The following is a 12,499-nucleotide window of genomic DNA, read 5'->3' as shown; positions in this document are numbered from 1 at the left end:
TCTAAAAAATTCCCGTGTTTTTCCCGGTTTTCTCCCTGATGAAAAATTTCCTGGGTTTTTCCCGGATCTTCCGGTTGTCCTGGGTCGTATTCACCCTGTCTTCACAAGTTAGTTATTGTGTTTATTCCAAATCTGTAAGTTTATTTGTTGTTAGATTAGATTAGTTTTTCGTTCCTTACATCCGTGCTGAGGAGATCCTCGTGGATGTGAAACATGTCAATTCTTTTTAGCTTAAATAACAATACTAATAGTATGAATATATACAATACATCATTTGTTTCTATTAAAAAAATTCGTCAATGGAGTAGAAGGAGTTGGCCACAAGTAAGCCTTTCAGGCTCCTTTTAAACTGATCTTCATTTGTAACTAAATTTTTTATGTTTGCTGGCAAATTATTGAAGATGAGTGTTCCTGAGTAGTGGACCCCTTTTTGAACTAAAGTAAATTATTTTAGGTCCTTGCGCAGATCATTTTTGTTCCTGGTATTGTAGGTATGAACTGAGCTGTTTGGTGGAAAAAGAGACATATTATTTAGGACGAATTTAATTAAGGATTAAATATACTGAGAGGCAGTAGGTAGTATACCCAGTTCTTTGAAGAGGTTTCTATAGGACTTCCGCGAATTTACTCCACAAACAACACGTATTACGAGCTTTTGGACTCTGAAAACTTTTGTTTGACTTGAAGAGTTACCCCAAAATAATATACTATATGACATTATGGAATGAAAGTAGGCAAAGTATGCACACTTTTTCATTTTTATGTCGCCTATGTCAGCTAACACTCGAATTGCAAATACAGATTTGTTAATGCATTTCTGCAGTTCTGTGGTGTGCTCCTCCCAACTGAATTTATTATCAAGCTGTAATTCCAGGAATTTAAGACTGTCAACATCTTCTATCTGCTCTTCTTCATACTTTATGCACATGCTGGGTGGAAACCTCTTACAGGTTCTGAATTGCATATAGTGAGTCTTTTCGAAGTTTAATGTCAGTGAGTTGGCTTTAAACCATTTATTAATATCCATGAAAATATCATTAGCAGATCTTTCTAGAACTACACTCGACATACTATTTATTGCAATACTTGTGTCATCTGCAAACAAAACGAACTCTGCTTCTGGCAGTGTAACTGATGAGAGATCATTAACGTACACAAGAAAAAGGAATGGCCCTAAGATGGATGGTTGTGGGACACCACATGTAATTTCTTCCTATTCTGATGATGAGTCATGACTTAATTCACTAGTCCCTTGCACTGACACCCCTTGTTTCCTGTTAGCAAGGTATGACTCTAACCATTTTGCAGCACTGCCTGTGACACCATAGAATTCTAAATTATTTAAAAGGATGTTGTGGTTCATGCAGTCAAATGCATTTGACAAATCAAAGAAAATGCGTGCTGCTTGTAATTTGTTATTTAATGAATTAAGTACATTCTCACTGTAGGTGTAAATAGCCTTCTAGATATCATACCCCTTCAGAAATCCAAACTGTGTTCTTGATAATACAGGGTGTTTCAAAACTGACCGGTATATTTGAAACGGCAATAAAACCTAAACGAGCAGCGATAGAAATACACCGTTTGTTGCAATATGCTTGGGACAACAGTACATTTTCAGGTGGACAAACTTTCGAAATTACAGTAGTTACAATTTTCAACAACAGATGGCGCTGCAAGTGATGTGAAAGATATAGAAGACAACGCAGTCTGTGGGTGCGCCATTCTGTACGTCGTCTTTCTGCTGTAAGCGTGTGCTGTTCACAACGTGCAAGTGTGCTGTAGACAACATGGTTTATTCCTTAGAACAGAGGATTTTTCTGGTGTTGGAATTCCACCGCCTAGAACACAGTGTTGTTGCAACAAGACGAAGTTTTCAACGGAGGTTTAATGTAACCAAAGGACCTAAAAGCGATACAATAAAGGATCTGTTTGAAAAATTTCAACGGACTGGGAACGTGAGGGATGAACGTGCTGGAAAGGCAGGGCGACTGCGTACGGCAACCACAGAGGGCAACGCGCAGCTAGTGCAGCACGTGATCAACAGCGGCCTCGGGTTTCCGTTCGCCGTGTTGCAGCTGCGGTCCAAATGACGCCAACGTCCACGTATCGTCTCATGCGCCAGAGTTTACACCTCTATCCATACAAAATTCAAACGCGGCAACCCCTCAGCGCCGCTACCATTGCTGCATGAGAGACATTCGCTAACGATATAGTGCAGAGGATTGATGACGGCGATATGCATGTGGGCAGCATTTGGTTTACTGACGAAGCTTATTTTTACCTGGACGGCTTCGTCAATAAACAGAACTGGCGCATATCAGGAACCGAAAAGCCCCATGTTGCAGTCCCATCGTCCCTGCATCCTCAAAAAGTACTGGTCTGGGCCGCCATTTCTTCCAAAGGAATCATTGGCCCATTTTTCAGATCCGAAACGATTACTGCATCACGCTATCTGGACATTCTTCGTGAATTTTTGGCGGTACAAACTGCCTTAGACGACACTGCGAACACCTCGTGGTTTATGCAAGATGGTGCCTGGCCACATGGCACGGCCGATGTCTTTAATTCCCTGAATGAATATTTCGATGATCGTGTGATTGCTTTGGGCTATCCGAAACATACAGGAGGCGTCGTGGGTTGGCCTCCCTATTCGCCACACATGAACCCCTGTGACTTCTTTCTGTGGGGACACTTGAAAGACCAGGTGTACCGCCAGAATCCAGAAACAATTGAACAGCTGAAGCAGTACATCTCATCTGCATGTGAAGCCATTCCGCCAGACACGTTGTCAAAGGTTTCGGGTAATTTCATTCAGATACTACGCTATATTATTGCTACGCATGGTGGATATGTGGAAAATATCGTACTATAGAGTTTCCCAGACCGCAGCGCCATCTGTTGTTGAAAATTGTAACTACTGTAATTTCGAAAGTTTGTCTGCCTGAAAATGTACTGTTGTCCCAAGCATATTGCAACAAACGGTGTAATTCTATCGCTGCTCGTTTAGTTTTTATTGCCGTTTCAAATATACCGGTCATTTTTGAAACACCCTGTATGTTATTTGTGGTCCACCCAGCAGGTTTGATGTGAGACGTAAAAAGTGAGTGGCCGGGGAGGGAGGGCCTCACGGCACAGTGTGGCAGTGAGGGCAGGTACAGGGAGAGATGTAGAGGTGTACGGCAGCTGGCAGTGGGTCTCACCTCCTGGAGAGTAGCGCCGCTAGGATGGCACCGTTGGCAAGCAGCGTGACGGCCAGGATGAGGGACAGCGTGGCCAGCTCGACGCGCGCCAGCGCCTCGTCGCGCGCCCACGCCGTGTCCGCCGCTGTCGCGTTCTGGCTGTCCGCAGCACTGCTGTTCATGACGTCACGGCGTCGCGCGTCCACATTAGCCGCGCTGTGGCGACGGCGCCAGTGCTCCGGCGCCGCTGCTGCGATGTCGCAGCCTCCGAGATCTGCAAAGAACGTTGTAGCACACTGACAATATGTCATCTGACATGTGGAATAATCGGGTCTAATGCCGGATGTTTGTGTCGCTCTGGCACAATATTTCGGACACGTAACTCGTCGCCTTCTTCAGGTGCTACCTGAGACTTCCGTATTGGAGGATCTTCTCCAGTATTTATGCCCAGAGGGCGCTGGGCGCTATGTTTGCCGTCCGCACCCGCCTGGCGCTGCTTTTAGGGTGTTGTCTCTTCCCCGGTGCTCCCTCGGACGTCCGCGCCTGACTTGGTCGCCATCTGTGGCAGCTCTCTGAGACGGGCCTCAGACAGCTGCCACAACTGCAGATGGTAGATGGTGGACGAGGCGGGCGCGGACGTCCGGGGGAGGGGGGGGGGGCACCAGGGAAGTGCCAACACCTCAGGAGCAGCGCCAAGCGGGCGCGGACCACGAACGGAACGCCAAACGCGGGTGCGGCCCCAGACAGCTGCCACGACCACAGGTGGTGGACGAGCCGGGCGCGGACGTCGGTGGGAGCACCAGGGAAGGGCCAAAACCCTTAGGAGTAGCACCAGGCGGGCGCGGACCGCGAACGGAACGTCCGACACAGGACGGCCCTCAGAGAGCTGCCACAGATGGCGACCGGGCCAGGCAGTGGTCTTCACTCGAGGACCACTGCCACCAGATCTTCCGCCAGTCACCGTCATGGGAAGCCCCGACCCGTGGAGCAAGACTGGCCGCTACCTGGGAATCACTCTCGATCAGAAGCTGGCGTGGAAAGACCACATCGAGGACGTCAGGGGCAGAGTAATAGGGCGCCTATGCGATCTGTACCCTCTGCTCAACCCGTCGTCCGCCTTGCCTCCCCACCACGGCATCATGCTGTACCTGGCGCTGGTTCGTCCAGTGCTGGAATATGCGGCGGTGGTGTGGGGCCGACACACACACATCAACAAGCTGCAGAGGGTGCAGAACAGGGCGCTCAAGCTCGCACTGCGCCTACCGAGGCTCTATTCGACTGCTCGGCTACGCCAGCAAACAGGCATCCCCTACCTCCACGACCGACTTAAGCGATCGGCGCGGGTCTTCTACGAGCGGGCCGAACGATCCGACAATAGGCTAATTAGGGACTTGGGCCATCCTATTCACCACGGGCAAACCACGCGTTGGCCTCACCTGTTACGAGAGTCATATCTCGTGACAGAGCAAGGACAACACTCCCCAGAAAAGAACTCAGGCCAATTCGGACCGTCAGGAAGCCACTCCACAAATTTGGTTTATGCAGGAACAGCAGTAAATGCTTAGCCTGCTCCCATCACGGATAAGGGCAGACTCGAATGGATAAGTGACGGTGACAGATGGCGACCAAATCGGGCGCGCTCGTCCGAGGGAGCACCGGGGAAGAGACAACACCTTACAAGCAGCACGAGGCGGGCGCGGACGACAAACAGAGCGCCCAGCGCCCTCTGGGCATAAATACTGGACCAGATCCTCCAATACGGCAATCTCAGGTAGCACCTGAAGAAGGCAACGAGTTACGTGTCCGAAATATTGTGCCAGAGCGACACAAACATACGGCGGTAGACCCGATTATTCCACCTGTCAAGATCTCGCCGGGAAAGCCTGAAGAGTTACAACACGTCATCTGTTTACTCACCTCCACCAGCGAGTCTCGAACGCGAAATCTTCCGTTTCTGACCAGCTTTTAAGTGAAGAGAGGTATTGGCTCAGTAGTGCTACACACTGATGAGGTCGATGTCAACGTCATTACACTAACTCAAACAAGTACGGGCTATGGACGGAAGGCGACTCTTTTTAAAAGAACATCCGAGCCTAGGTCAGAAAATACCTATATCTGCATAGCGACATGTGGATATGAATCACATTATTGATAAAAAAATGGTTCAAATGGCTCTAAGCACTGTGGGACTTGACATCTGCGGTCATCAGTGCGCTAGAGTTAGAACTACTTAAACCCAACTAACCTAAGGACATCACACACATCCAGGCCCGAGGCAGGATTCGAACCTGCGACCGTAGCGGTCACGCGGTTGTTTCCAGACTGAAGCGCCTAGAACCGCACGGCCACACCCGCCGACTATTATTGCTAAATATGGCCAGCGTCCTAACCACGACGAGATGCTGTTGAGTATGAATCTATTATTGTTTCATTACTATATGCCTCTGGTATTATTACACTACTGACCATTAAAATTGCTACACCACGAAGAGGACGTGCTACAGACGCGAAATTTAACCGACAGGAAGAAGATGCTGTGATATGCAAATGATTAGCTTTTTAGCATTCACACAAGGTTGGCGCCGGTGGCGACACCTACAACGTGCTGACATGAGGAAAGTTTCCAACCGATTTCTCATACACAAACAGCAATTGACTGGCGTTCCCTGGTGAAACGTTGTTGCGATGCCTCGTGTAAGGAGGAGAAATGCGTACCATCACGTTTCCTACTTTGATAAAGGCCGGATTGTAGTCTATCGCGATTGCGGTTTATCGTATCGCGACATTGCTGCTCGCGTTGGTCGAGATCCAATGACTGTTGGCAGAATATGCAATCGGTGGGTTAATGAGGGTAATACGGAACGCCGTGCTGGATCCCAACGGCCTCGTATCACTAGCAGTCGAGATGACAGGCATCTTATCCGCATGGCTGTAACGGATCGTGCAGCCACGTCTCGATCCCTGAGCCAACAGATGGGGACGTTTGCAAGAAACAAGCATATGCACGAACAGTTCGACGACGTTTGCACCAGCATGGACTATCAGCACGGACACCATGGCTGCGGTTACCCTTGACGCTGCATCACAGACAGGAGCGCCTGCGATGGTGTACTCAACGGTGAACCTGAGTGCACGAATGGCAAAACGTCATTTTTTCGGATGAATCCCGGTTCTGTTTATAGCATCATGATGGTCGCATCCGTGTTTGGCGACATCGCGGTGAACATACATTGGAATCGTGTCTTCGTCATCGCCGTACTGGCGTATCACCCGGCGCGATGGTATGGGCTGCCATTGGTTAAACGTCTCGGTCACCTCTTGTTCGCATTGACGGCACTTTGAACAGTGGATGTTACATATCAGATGTGTTACGACCCGTGGCTGTACCCTTCACTCGATCCCTGCCAAACCCTGGATACAGAAAATGTTCTACTACTGACCTGGCCAGCACATTCTCCAGATCTCTCACCAACTGAAAACGTCTGGTCAATGGTCACCGAGCAACTGGCTCGTCACAATACGCCAGTCACTGCTCTTGATGAACTGTGGTATCGTTTTGAAACTGCATGGGCAGCTGTACCTGTACACGCCATCCAAGCTCTGTTAGACTCAATGCCCAGGCGTATTAAGGCCGTTATTACGGTCAGAGATGTTTGTTCTGGGTACTGATTTCTCAGGATCTATGCACCCATGTTGCGTGAAAATGTAATTACATATCAGTTCTAATATAATATATTTTTCCAATGAATATCCGTTTATCATCTGGATTTCTTCTTGGTGTAGCAATTTTAATGGCCAGTAATGTACTTTTTTTTCATTAGTCTTCTTACTGGCCTTTTACGCCCGCCGCGAATTCCTCTCCAGTGCCAAGCTTAGCTTGAGTCGTACTTCCACTCAGCATCCTCGACTGTTTGTTGGATATTTTCCATTCTCTAACTTATTCTATAGTTTTTACACTGTACCTCTACTATTATGAAACTTGTTCCCTGTAGTGGTAAAGCGTATTATACGTGAAGGCGTCGCATCTACACGTCAGCCCTCTCCACGTGTTCCTTTCTTCGCCGATTTTGTGGCGGGCTATCTCGTTTCTTAGCACCTGGCCGGCCGTTGTGGCTGAGAGGCTCTAGGCGCTTTAGTCCGGAATCGCGCGACCGCTACGGTCGCAGGTTCGAATCCTGCCTCGGGTATGGATGTGTGTGATGTCCTTAGGTTGGTTAGGTTTAAGTAGTTCTAAGTTGATATAGAGGACATAAAATCCAGTCTGAGGCCTGCGAATATTTTTATGTTAATAATTGGCAACCAATGCTGTACAATCGCAATAAAGTAATGAGATGTTCAATTGACTCTTTTATTAGAACATGTCAACCGCTTAGAACATGTTAACCGTTTCGGGATTACACCCAGCTTCAAACATCTGTTACAAAAAAGTACAAAACATAAGTGAACAGCACACTCAACCCTTATAAGTTCTCGAGGACTGATTACCTCAGATGTTAAGTGGCTCAAATGGCTCTGAGCACTATGGGACTCAACTGCTGAGGTCATTAGTCCCCTAGAACTTAGAACTAGTTAAACCTAACTAACCTAAGGACATCACAAACATCCATGCCCGAGGCAGGATTCGAACCTGCGACCGTAGCGGTCTTGCGGTTCCAGACTGCAGCGCCTTTAACCGCACGGCCACTTCGGCCGGCTTAAGATGTTAAGTCCCATAGTGCTCAGAGCCATTTGAACCATCTTACACCTAATTAATTTTCGGCATTCTTTAGTAACAGCGTATCGCAAATGCTTCGATTAGCTTTTTTTCCGGATTTCTCTACGATTCACTTCCATAGAATGCTGTCCACCAACATTACTAAATTTTATTCCACGCTTATATCTTAAGTGCAGCTTGCAACCCATTATCTGCTTCGAAATCTCTCTCCGAGCACAATATAAGCCAACTGATGTTTGTTCATGTCTCCATGTCTTTTCCAAATATACTTCCTTCTCTTATAATTATTGAACGACGCATTTCCTATAACGAGTTGACATTGATTGCAGAAGTCTTTTGTTTATGTCTCATTCCTACTACGAAGCCCGGATTCTCCTGTTACTGTCTTCTACTCTTTTCCCTACTACAGTGCTACAGTTCCGCAAGATTATTATATTTTCTTCTCCATTAACATATTAAGTTCAGCGTTCTCACATTCTCTCTCTGGCTCTTGAACTTCTACATGTATATCTGAGGTACCGTTGATGGCGTTGGTTTCCTGATGAGAATAATCGCCGGCCGTGCTGACCGAGCGGTTCTAGGCACTTCAGTCCGGAACCGCGCGACTGCTACGGTCGCAGGTTCGAACCCTATCTCGGGCATGAATGTGTGTGATGTCCTTAGGTTAGTTAGGTTTAATTAGTTCTACGTTCTAGGGGACTGATGACCTCAGATATTAAGTCCCTTAGTGCTCAGAGCCATTTGAACCATTTGAGAATAATCCTAGTCCTGGAATGTTTGGAGTAAATCTATTGGGAAGAATCCTCGCTCCCCCCCCCCCCTCCCCCCCCCCCAAAAAAAAAGGTGCAATTGTATTTTGCAGACCTACCTAAAGTTTGTGGCTAGGGAAGTTTGAATACCACAAACAACTCCTTAGCCAGGAAAACTTGTTATACTCTAGTTTGAACTGGACAAAGGTATACTGAGTTCCTCTAGGCTCATCGCAATGAGACTTATCAGGGAGAAAGTATCCGTGCGGCCTTACTGCCTCCTTGCAGCCGACGTAGAGACCTACCAAATGGCTGCTAGTTCATCATTCTAGGGATGCTACAGAATTTCATCACCATTATGCTTCGGCGAATCAGTTGCTCTTGTATGGACCCGAACCGAAGGCGTATGGCTGACTCATAAAACCCCTTTGTTGATCATAGATATTCCATCCTAATGCTGCGTCTACGAGTAAGTCGTTCTCACTCACTTTATTTCTCCCAGGGCTACTAGTCCAATAAAGTAAGCAGGACAACTTCGGCCGATTTTGGAAAGTGCTTTAGAGGAACTGATGAGAGAATTACTGTTCAAAAGCAGGATATTAGTTTCGAGTTTTCAGCTCGCAGTTCTGCTCCGTGAGAAAGTTTCTTTACAGCGAATGCTATATATTACAATAATGTTCCTTTCTAAAAACTAGCAGGCAGCTAGAAGTCTGAGCACGCTACCCGAGTACCGCTGGTGGTGATGTTTCAGGAGTCACCGTCAATCGCACACTGCACGCACACTCAAAGACGACGCCGTGGTTTCAATGGTGGTATGAACTTCCTGTCGCCAGATGGACATCTCGACTTATAGATGGAAAAGGTGTGCGACACTCATGAAATTCGTGTATTTTGTGCTGTCCGTGTTTCAAATGTTGGTACTTAATGGTTCTGAGAAACGGTCGGTTAGAAAACGTGGCATTTGCCTAGACAGGTAGGGGAAACGACTCACTCAGCCTAGAAAATGCAGTAGACCTGTTGTTAATTAAGTCATACAAGGAACTGGAATGATTAATTAGTTTATTGAGACTGTAAAGTTACAGGACTGTAGAAGTACAGTACCGTAACATTATAACAAACGTAATTTGCAGATTTGTAAGATACATATACAAATATTTGTGTATCGTGAAAATGTTCGTACGTAGGACTTCTAAGGACTGGAATTCCATACAGTTTACTATGTATTTAACTGACACAATAGAAGAAACAATTCAAAACTGTCAAAATTCGCTCTGTGTCAGCAGGCGACTTTCATGTTCATGTTTTTCTTTTTGTCTCCTGGGGACTACATAAAATAATATAACGCATCCTTTCTTACCTCTTCTCCACTTTTTTCCTTTCTTTGCTGTAGCTCTTCAGTTTTCTGTTCCTTTCTTCAGTTCAGCAGTCATTATTTTTCTGACAATTCTCCAGGGGAATAGCAAATTATTGCATTAAACTTATACAGTAATATTCTTTTATACTGTGTCTTTTTTTGTACGAGTTACTGTCATGATGTAGTGCATTCGTTGGCTGCCGTTTCTTGTATTTTCACGCTTGTAAAAATAACTCGGAATTCATCCGGGAAATCTGCTGATGTCCATCCTCAGTACATTGCGAAATAACGTAACTCACTTTCTTTGTTTCAATATAGTGGACCTCTCTCTCTCTCTCTCTCTCTCTCTCTCTCTCTCTCTCTCTTATGTTTGCTAGTAGCGATGGAGAGAGAGAACTATTTGAACGCCCGCATAACAGTGACGTGGAAACTGACTCCACAGATGGACACAGCGTGCTTCGGCACGCAGCATTTAAGTCCAGTCCAATAGAGGCTGCGACCATACGAGTGAGCAGCTGCACTCTGAAGTCTCCCTAGTGGATGATTATGAATAAACCCTCGGGAGCAGCTCGCAGCATGCTATCGGTTGCGGTATTGGTACACCGCATTTGTCCAGGAAGTCATCGACTTTGCTCTATAAGCACGTGAAAAAGTTCATTTACACATACACTTTGCTTTAATATTTTTTTATCTGGGAACAGAATTAAAAATACCTGCAGGTGGCTTACCAGCAGTTAAGGCATCCAGTCTTAAAAGCCTTCATTGTATGATAAGAATCAAAAATAGTTCTGAACCCTTGGTTTTGACAAAGGTTTTCGGAGGATTTTCCTTAGCTGAAGAAAAATTCTGGAAATCCCCAGCCAAATATTTCCATCTGCGACTGCAGTTGTTATACTGTCAATTTACTTGTTACATGGCTGAGAATATTCTGACTCTGCAGTGGGTCAGGACATCCCAAATATTCCCATTTGCAGCTCCCACTGTTCTTTACTATCTCGTTTCTTGTATAGCTGAAAATACCCTGACTCAGTTATGGGTCAGTGTGGGCCAGGACACAAACGGCCCACTGTATCTTTTGGTGCACATAATGAGAAAAAAGGACTGTACTCAGTTTCCAAGTATCTATAATGTCTACACTACGCTCCATGGTTGTACTGTGGTGACGTTTTAGCCTTGCCTTCAGACTTAGATACGGGTACTGTTCAGACACTCAATAATTTTCTGTCCAGGGTTTTTACTTTTTTCTATGGATGACCTGGCTCGAAACTTTCCACAGGAAATAGCTACCTCCTATATTCGGGCTGAATATGAAAGTTACATCATCACTGTAGTTAACTTTCAACGTCCATTGTTCGTGCATTCGCGGAGGTGAACCAGACCACCACTCTGTAGGAGTCAGTGCTTATAATTATAATGAACCGTTTATTTTAGTTTTTGAGATACTCCACTTCTCACTTCCTTAATTCTCTTTTGTGATTTTCATTTTTTCCCTGTATTTACGCATTTTTCCATTGATAGTGACCTCTAGAATAATTTTAAAATCTTTCAGCTATCTTTTTCGGCCTTTTCTATTTAACTTGGTATTATAGACGTACATTATGGAGCATAAAATCTTTTTTCTTTGACTCTGTATTGGTGTTGACTGTGAGACTATTGAAGACATCTTTCTTGATTCTTTAATCACTTGCAGTTTGCTTAATTCATCGATTTCTTTCTGTGTTACTCCGATTTGCATATTTTCACCTAAGCATTTAAATTTCTGCACTTCATCAAATTTTGGATTTACGCTTACTAGGAGGCTAAGTAAGGATAGTGTACTTGATACAACATAATAATAGCAGAAATTATCATTTTTATCAACAAAAGAAACGCAGTTTTTATATGTAAAGTTGAATTTTGATCCTAACCTGTCCTGGTATAATCTTTTACCTGAAGTTTCTCTTCCAGGCGACACTGTCTCTTCAGAACACAGTAAGTGCGAATAGATAACCATATACTGAAACCACTTCTAATGGATGTTTATAATGCAAATTTCACTGTAGAAAAAAAGAATCGTTGTGAACTTATTTTCGTGCAAATAACAATTAGGTAACAGTTATTACGAAATTCGATAAAAACAGACAAAATGTGTTTATAGTATACAGTTCTGGTATTAGAATATTTCATTTCTGGCATTATAACTAGCTGGAAAATCTTCCGCATATCTAAATTAAAAAAGCAACTTCTATTACTAATTAATATGTAAATTAATAACAAATGTTGCTTCTTACCGCTGTTGTACTTTCTACATCAGGTCTTCGGGGAAATGTTTGGGGCAGTAATCTTCTCAGCGCAACTCTACCGGTTCTTTGCTTGTCTCTTTCTTCACTTTACAGTAGATACTCCCATTGTGGTGGAACCAAGTAGACTCAAAGCAGTCAATCTTCTTAAGACTGAAATCATGGTTGAGAACTAAGCACCCGTGATCGTTTTTATCTGACTTAATACACGTTGGTAATAC

The 12,499-nt window shown here is 45.1% G+C and overlaps 1 protein-coding gene and 1 long non-coding RNA gene across 2 annotated transcripts in view; both read right to left on the bottom strand.

The window, feature by feature from the left end:
* LOC124713077 (arg8-vasotocin receptor-like) overlaps positions 1 to 3,307 on the bottom strand; it is a 200,351-nt gene extending 197,044 nt beyond the window's left edge. Inside the window, exon 1 of the mRNA XM_047242925.1 lies at positions 3,204 to 3,307. The gene's annotated coding sequence lies outside the window, so the exon portion shown is untranslated. The remainder of the gene's footprint in view (positions 1 to 3,203) is intronic.
* Positions 3,308 to 3,343: 36 nt separating this feature from the next.
* LOC124712211 overlaps positions 3,344 to 12,499 on the bottom strand; it is a 486,241-nt gene continuing 477,085 nt past the window's right edge. Inside the window, exons 4-5 of the long non-coding RNA XR_007005576.1 lie at positions 12,270 to 12,431; positions 3,344 to 3,456 (exon numbers count right to left, since the gene is read on the bottom strand). This is a non-coding gene — a long non-coding RNA (uncharacterized LOC124712211). The remainder of the gene's footprint in view (positions 3,457 to 12,269; positions 12,432 to 12,499) is intronic.

This window comes from Schistocerca piceifrons, chromosome 1 (genome assembly GCF_021461385.2).
Source record: "Schistocerca piceifrons isolate TAMUIC-IGC-003096 chromosome 1, iqSchPice1.1, whole genome shotgun sequence".
Classification (NCBI taxonomy): domain Eukaryota; kingdom Metazoa; phylum Arthropoda; class Insecta; order Orthoptera; family Acrididae; genus Schistocerca; species Schistocerca piceifrons.
The sequence above is the reverse complement of the archived record's forward strand: the minus strand, read 5'-3'. Positions and strand labels throughout refer to the sequence as shown.